The sequence below is a fragment of the Bactrocera oleae genome, chromosome 4 (genome assembly GCF_042242935.1).
Source record: "Bactrocera oleae isolate idBacOlea1 chromosome 4, idBacOlea1, whole genome shotgun sequence".
In the NCBI taxonomy this organism is placed as follows: Eukaryota; Metazoa; Arthropoda; class Insecta; order Diptera; family Tephritidae; genus Bactrocera; species Bactrocera oleae.
The window spans coordinates 32997358-33005370 of NC_091538.1; the positions used below are offsets into that span (position 1 = coordinate 32997358).

The 8013-nt window shown below is 35.8% G+C and overlaps 1 long non-coding RNA gene across 1 annotated transcript; it reads left to right on the forward strand.

The window, feature by feature from the left end:
* The first annotated feature begins 1169 nt into the window (after positions 1–1169).
* Positions 1170–5954, forward strand: LOC138857003 (uncharacterized). Its single transcript, XR_011395986.1, has 2 exons — positions 1170–5767; positions 5828–5954. It is a non-coding gene; the product is annotated as an uncharacterized lncRNA (long non-coding RNA).
* Positions 5955–8013: the final 2059 nt, after the last annotated feature.

The window sequence follows — 8013 nt, forward strand, 5'->3', positions numbered from 1 at the left end:
TGTGAAATTTGGCTTGCATTTACTTGTATGGTGGTATATGTATGTACATGCTTTCTTTATACATTTATATCACATTATCGACTGAATAAAGACGCATTTGGGTGTTAAATTTTGTTTATTACGTTTTGTAAATCCTCTTAAAATATCTGGATTTTTTTAATAAACTCAATAATTATGACATTTTGTGTTTTCTTCTTATGTTTTCTTCTATAAAAATAAATATTAATTAAATCGTAATAATAATATTCAATTTCTTAACTTACATTTCAAATCTGTCGGCGACTATCCTCTTGCTTTGTTTCTGATATCAAAACCGATATAACTGATTTCCGTGACACCCAAAACCGATACAATTTATGTTTCGAACGTGACAGGACACTTACTACATTTTATTATCGGTTTCAGATTCTGAAACACTCCTGATATAAATACATGAATTTTAATATAAATGAAGTTACTTTAAGTTTTTTATATTAACCTAAATATATTAAGATTCGTTCAGATTTATTTCTTTTAAACGCAAAGTATTGAATTCCAATATCATTTTATTTAAAACGAGAAATATAATTAATTTATGAATGTCTGTAATAAATAAAAAAAAAATATGGCTTAGAAATAATTACGAATATATACTTCCCGATAGATTAGGAAATCCCCGTCATAAATTTGGCCTTGAAAATATTAATAGCGGGTTTTTAACACCATCTGTTGGATTAGTATTCCCGTCATACGTTTTTCCTTGAATATATTATATTAAAAGCGGGTATTCTAAATATTGTCTTATTACATTCGTGGTAATTACTTGTAAAGAAAATGTGAGACCTCCATCTCAACATACAAATGAAATATGTAACACGCTCTAATTAATAAGTAATTTGTTTTGCCAGATAAGCTCAATGTATGCTTTTAGTTCATATAAAAAGTTTTCGACGCGAAGCCAAGCAAAGTGTTGGGCAAATCTCATCTTTTTACGCTTTGCCAAGAAACCGTCGCTATTTTTATAAGAGAAAAACACTGAAAGTTCATTGTCTCACACCCTTTGTTTTCTTCGCTTCGTTGTGTCAGTATGAACTGTCACGCGAGTTAATACTTTAACCTTTATCCACAACCGTATGTTTCAGTAAACATGAGCAGCGATAAGCATAGTCTATAAAAGCAACTGGAACAATAGCCTCGGGGTCACTTTATCATTATCGACTGCCGAGTAACAAGTTACCACTTGTAACACTTGTACAGTTTACGTGTAATATATTCAATATTGAAGTACATGTGAATACGGTGAAATATTATACAAACAAAGGATCAGTCAATAAATTAACTGGCGCCAAACGTGGGCAGCAACAAAAACGGATCATCAATAATATCCTTAGTCAGTCTGCCTGAAAGGGAAGAACCGAGTCCCTGGAAACAAAAAAAGTATTAATTTAAACCATCCAAGAAGTTTACCACACATCGTCAATCAAAAGGGATTCACATAAAAATCCTAATACGACAACAAATTGAAAGTAAAGGATCAATATACCATCTTTGGCAAACAACACGCTTTCATAGAAAGAATACCATATTAGCAGCGCTCCAAGAATGCAACTGGAGACCGATCTTTAGTAAAATAAATCAACAAATAAATCAGCACGATGACAGAACAAGCAAATTTAATTGCATTAACCAACGCAGTCGCCGATCTGCAACGACAGTTATCCGAACTACAATTATGAAGAAGTGCAACCATTCCACAACGAACAGAACAAATATGTTCTTACACCAGACCAGAAGAAGTGGATCTGAATATGCTTAAATCAATAACACAATTTAATGGTGATTACAACGAATACAGGAATTAGAGGAAAGTAGCAACCACATTAATGGAAGACATACGACAATTCGAAGGACATAATATTAGGTTGGCCGTTATTTCCCTTCCGCTTTTTTGTCTTTTGAATTTCGCGGCTATTATATAAAAGGTCTTGACATAACCTACAAAACAACGCTATGCATGATTAGTTTGGATATTGCGTTCAACAGTTATAGACGTGTAAACATGGAGTTCACTAACGCCGAAATCCGCGCTATTTTAAAGTTTTCCTTCGTTAAAGGCAAATCCGCTAGAGAAATGTTCCGTGAGATTAATGGTGTTTTGGGGGATGGTACTCTAGCACTTCGAACCGCGGAGGAATGGTTTCGACGATTCAGAGCCGGTGAAAACGACACCATGGATAAGCCAGCCGGCGGAAGACCTGTGACGACAAATACCGATCAAATCATGGAATACATCGAGTTAGACCGGCATATGGCATCTCGTGACATCGCCCAGGAGATGGGAGTCACCAAACCATTTTGAACCATCTGCAGAAGGCTGGATACAAAAAAAAAGTTTGATGTTTGGGTGCCGCATAATTTGACGCAAAAAAACCTTCTGGACCGAATCAACGCCTGCGATATGCTGCTGAAACGGAACGAACTCGTCCCATTCTTGAAGCGGATGGTGACTGGCGACGAAAAATGGATCACATGCGACAATATCAAGCAAAAACGGTCGTGGTCGAAGGCCGGTGAATCGTCCCAAACAGTGGCCAAGCCGGGATTGACGGCCAGGAAGGTTTTGCTGTGTGTTTGGTGGGATTGGAAGGGAATCATCCACTATGAGCTGCTCCCATATGGCCAGACGCTTAATTCTACCATCTACTGCGAACAACTGGACCGCTTGAAGCAGACGATCGACTAGAAGCGTCCAAAATTGGCCAACAGGAAGGGTGTAGTGTTCCACCAGGACAACGCCAGACCACACACTTCGTTGATGACTCGTCAGAAGCTACGGGAGCTCGGATGGGAGGTTTTATCGCATCCACCATATAGCCCGGACGTAGCGCCAAGTGATTACCACCTGTTCCTGTCCATGGCGAATGCCCTTGGTGGTGTGAAGTTGAACTCAAAAGAGGCTTGTGAAAAGTGGCTGTCCGAACTCTTCGCAAATAGGGAGGGGGGCTTCTACGAGCAAGGTATTATAAAGTTGCCGTCTAGATGGAAACAGATAATCGAACAAAGCGGCGCATATTTTAACTAAATCCGATCACTGTAACACTTTTTATAAAGCATTGAATGAAGAGCCAAAAAGCGGAAGGGAAATAACGGCCAACCTTATATATATGCCCAAGCATTAATAATGATCAGAGGAAAAATTACTGGCAAAGCAGCACAGATCCTGAACAACCACAACGTAAAGAGAAACTTCCAAGACATCATCGATAGCCTAGACGACTCCTATGCCGTCAAACGACCAATATACGTTCTGGAGGAAGATATGACGAAAATACAACAAAAAGAACTACCACTGCATGTATATTATGACAATCTGAACCAAGCATTGAATGAAGTGCTATCCAAGATTGAGACGATTAAACAAGAAGTTATATTGCAAGAATTATACAAGGAGTTATTTGACTTAACTACGACAATTAATCTCGCGAAGAACGGAAATTTTTATTCAGCAGCAATAAATACGGACGAGATTGAAAGGATATTAGAAAAGGAACAAACTAGTATACCGGTTATTGACATACTCGAATATGCAGACACGCATGTAAGTAGATTAGACGACACTTTCATTGTAATTTATAAATACCCAGTCATTGAGAAGAAATGCACAACATACAAAGTTACTCCATTATCATATTATTATATTATATTATATTTAAATGTAAAAATAATTTAAGTAAATATATTTGTAAACAAGAACCTAATGACAATTGTACAATACCAATGATTGAAGGTTACGAAGCCCATTGTAATGTTATCCAAGAAAATAACGCACCTATTATAGATTTAGGACATGGTAATGTCGTATTACAAGGAAAACATATTTTAAACGAAAAATCAATTGAAGGATTAAATTTAATCCAATTTAATGAAACAATTATTATTGACTCATAAGTATTCCATAACCAGGAACAAGAAATTAAAGATTATATTATAGGTAATGGAAACGAAAGAATTCACATTCTTGAAATATATATTGAAATCAGAAAACGAATATCAATTTGACAACATTAAAAAATTAAATAAATGTTTAATACCATTTGAAAAACACCCATTCAAGAATATGTTCATAACTATAGGAGTACTTGTAGTCCTAGGATTAAGTATATTTGTAATATTCAAACTACATATAATTTATAAAAAAACTGTATATCTGAGAAACTACAACGCTACACTAGAACGTTTAGGAATGACTCATCTAGTCAAGACTCAAGTATAGATCAGGAGATCTATTTTTCACAAGAGAGGGGAGAGTTAATAATTTAACCTTTAACCACAACAGTAAACATTAAAGAAAAACCATCAAAACAACTTTATCTTAGAACAATAGAAGCGCACTATCAGTACAACAAACAATAACAACCCAAATAGTTATTTACTAGTAAACAACCAACGACTCAATAGTATGAGCAACGATAAGCATAGCCTATATAAGCAACTGGAACAATAGCCTCGGGGTCACTTTATCATTAGTGCCGTTTCACATTGGGACGCAAAAGAGTCTCATACCAGTTTATTGTGGGTGAGGGGACGACGAGGAAAGACGAAGGGACCGTGCCACTCGTGTTCGGGTGGCACGCTTTGTGTTCTTGTTCGTAACAGCTCGCTGCTACCCTTTTCAGCATTCCTTTTCACTTTCAAATCCTTTGAATGGTTGCAAGAGCGCTCGGTTTCAAATGAATTCGATCGCAAATTTGAGTTCTGTTATCTATTTTTGTATGTAATATGCAAATACGTATGCATAGAATAATAGAAATATTATGACAAATTGTAAATAAGGAGAAAATTAAGATATAGATTATGGAGTAAAGAAATTATGAATTTTTAATACGGAGTAAAGAAATTATGAGTTTTTAATACTTAAAGATTAGGAAATTCCTATTATAAATTTGGCCTTGAAAATATTAGTAGCGGATATTCAATACATTCTTGTGGATTAGGGAATTCCCGTCTTTAGTATTTTTTGAAACTATTTAGCGGGTAGGTACTTGTATTATGCATATTGTTCTACCATATTCATGGTAATTCATTGCAAGCAAAATGTGTGACCATCATCTCAACATACAAATGAAATACGCAGCACGCAGTGTTGCGCGGTGTTGCGCAGTCGAACCGCACAAATATTTACGAACATTTTGTGAAAAAGAATGCAGAAAAACTAGACTCGAGTTGCTGGACTCTTTTTGACCGTGTGAATGCCCAGAGCGACACCAAAAGAAAATTTGAAAAACATCAGACTCTTTTGCATCCCAATGTGAAACGGCACTTATCAACTGCCGAGTAACAAGTTACCACTTGTAACACTTGTACAGTTTAAGTGTAATATATTCAATATTGAAGTACATGTGAATACGGTGAAACATTATACAAATATGGGATCAGTCAGAACCAATCTCATTGTCTGACTTAAAATTATATATTTGTTTTATTCCTAACGAGTAAATAAATTAACTCGCGCGTAACCTAACCGCAACTGTTTGTTAGTGTGCACCGTTTCAGTTCTCTTGTATGTATATACACTCGCAACTTTGATATACTAAATTTTAGAGCAATTAAGTGCTTTATTACTAGTCTATTGCATAATCCTATAGTATTTAAAGCAATGAAAATCTGACACCATAGTTTTATAAACAAATTTAAAAAAAATAATAATTTGGCAGCGCAGAAAAAGTCTGCGTACAAGTAGTAAAATGGGAATTCCTTACGTATCAACCAAATGTAAAAGTGTTGGAAAGTTATAGTTTTACTTTTTTTTCGTAAAAGTAGCAATTTTAAAATATTTTTTGTTCTACAGGTTTTTTGGTACATCTGTCGTGAGAGAAACTACAAAGTTATAAGACATTCTGTCAATTAATTATTTGTTTACAAGCTATTTGAAGTTGACGTCTCTAGAGTATTTTTTTATTATGAAAAAAATTTAATATCGCGCAGTGATTAGATTCTTTGTTTTGAAAGGTTTTAAAGCCAATGAAATTTATGAACAATTGTTTGATATGTAAAAGCAGTCCTTATCTTCCAAAAGCATCATTGAATTTTGGACTGGTGAATTTAAACGTGGTCGCACTAGGCTTGACGATCCATGCGAAGGACGAGCAAAAACCGCAACTACACCAGAAATCATTGAGCAAATTCATAATATTGTTAGTGAAGATCCAAGTTTGACGAGTACTTCATATTTTACATGGAGAATTACTTATGAAAAAGCTGTTTGGAAAGTTAGGGCCGCACACGTTAACAATTCAACAGAAACTGGATCGAAAACAAATTTCTCAGCATAATTTGGAGCGTTTTAAGCAGAATGAAACCGACTTCTTACGTCGTTTTATAACTATGATCCTAAATTGAAACAAGAACGTTTACAGTGGACTGAAGCTGGTTGTTCAGCTTCAAAGCAGGTGAAGTCACAACGATCAGCAAAGAAGGTTATGGCATCCGTTTTTTGGGATACAAAAGCAATTTTGTTGATTGATTATTTGCAGAAATGTAAAACAATCTACTGTGAATATTTTTGCAGCCTGTTGGCTCAGCTGGACGAAAAAATAGTGGAAAAAGACTTGGTTTCCAGCACAAGAAAATGCACCTGCTCACAAATGTGTTTTAACATTGACAAAATTCAACGATTTGTTTGAGCATCCACTGCATTCACCAGATTTGGCTCCTAGCGATCACTACCTCTTCAGAAGCCTGAAACAATTCCTTCGTGGAAAGCGTTTTTCGTCGAATGAAGAAGCTATTACAGCCGTAGAGGGGCTTTTTGCAGAGCTTCAGGAATCTCATTATAGGGATGACCTAAAATTAATGGAGGATCATTTGAATAAGTGTATTGAAGCTAAGGGAGATCACATTGAATAAATAAATATATTTCGTTCCAAAAATAGTATATTGTTATTTCGAGCGCAGAAAATTTTTAACCAGTCTGTATTCAGTTTGTTATTCAATTTAGAATATCGAATATCGCCTAAATAAAAAGAAATTAGCCCCTCTGAAAGAGAAATACTCGTTTAACTTTTCGAAAAAGGAAAAAGATACCCTGAAAACGGTCGAATTATTGGAAGAAACATTTTTTTTAGGTGAGAAGTGATATCTTTTCACAAGCGTCTAAGACGTGGTACTTATTTTATGTTCGTTAACATAGTAATCTATACTTTTACGACGACCACTCTTATTATGTTTTAACAAGTAAGGAAAGGCAAGGTTAGGGTGAAACCGAACATTTTATACTCTAGCAACTTGCAAAGATCAAAGCTAGGGAAATACTCTCAGATGCTGGCAAAACTTTATTCCAAAAAGTTTTGAGAAAAAGTGAAAGGAATACAATCAAATTTGGTATCTTATTAACTTATGTATATTATTAGTCGCGGTTGGCAGAAAACATAATTTCCCGAGCGGTCTGGTTAGCGTTCCGCTTTGAGTACGGAGATCAACAACTCCTATATGACCGTCGGAACCGTAATGCAGTTTTTCTATGCGGCCAAGCCGCCATTCTGTCGGGGGTAGACAATCATCGTGTATGATGACAGTCTCCAATTTTTCATCGGAACTAGGAACGGTTTCAATTTGAATAGGTAAGGTAGTGAATTCTTCTTAATTGAATTTGTAATTTCCAGCTACTTTTTGAAGTGGGATTTAAAGCTTTTTACAGCTGATTTCCATAAACCACCCATATGAGGAGCGCTTGGGGGGATAATCTGCGAATTAATACCTTGGGGAGCATACTTCTGAACAATCTCAGGTGATACTTATTTAATAAAATCCACAAACTGTTTTTTAGTGGCTCTTTGGGCTCCAATGAAGGTTTTGCCGTTATCGCTTTTGAGAGGAAGCCGCGTCGTCCGACGAAGCGAGCAAATGCCGCGAGAAAAGCCTCCTTAGTCAAATTCGTACATAGCTCGAGGTGCACTGCTTTTGTCGTAAAACAGACAAAGACAGCCACATAGAATTTCATTATGGTAGGCGACCTTAGCATGGACGCCTTTATTA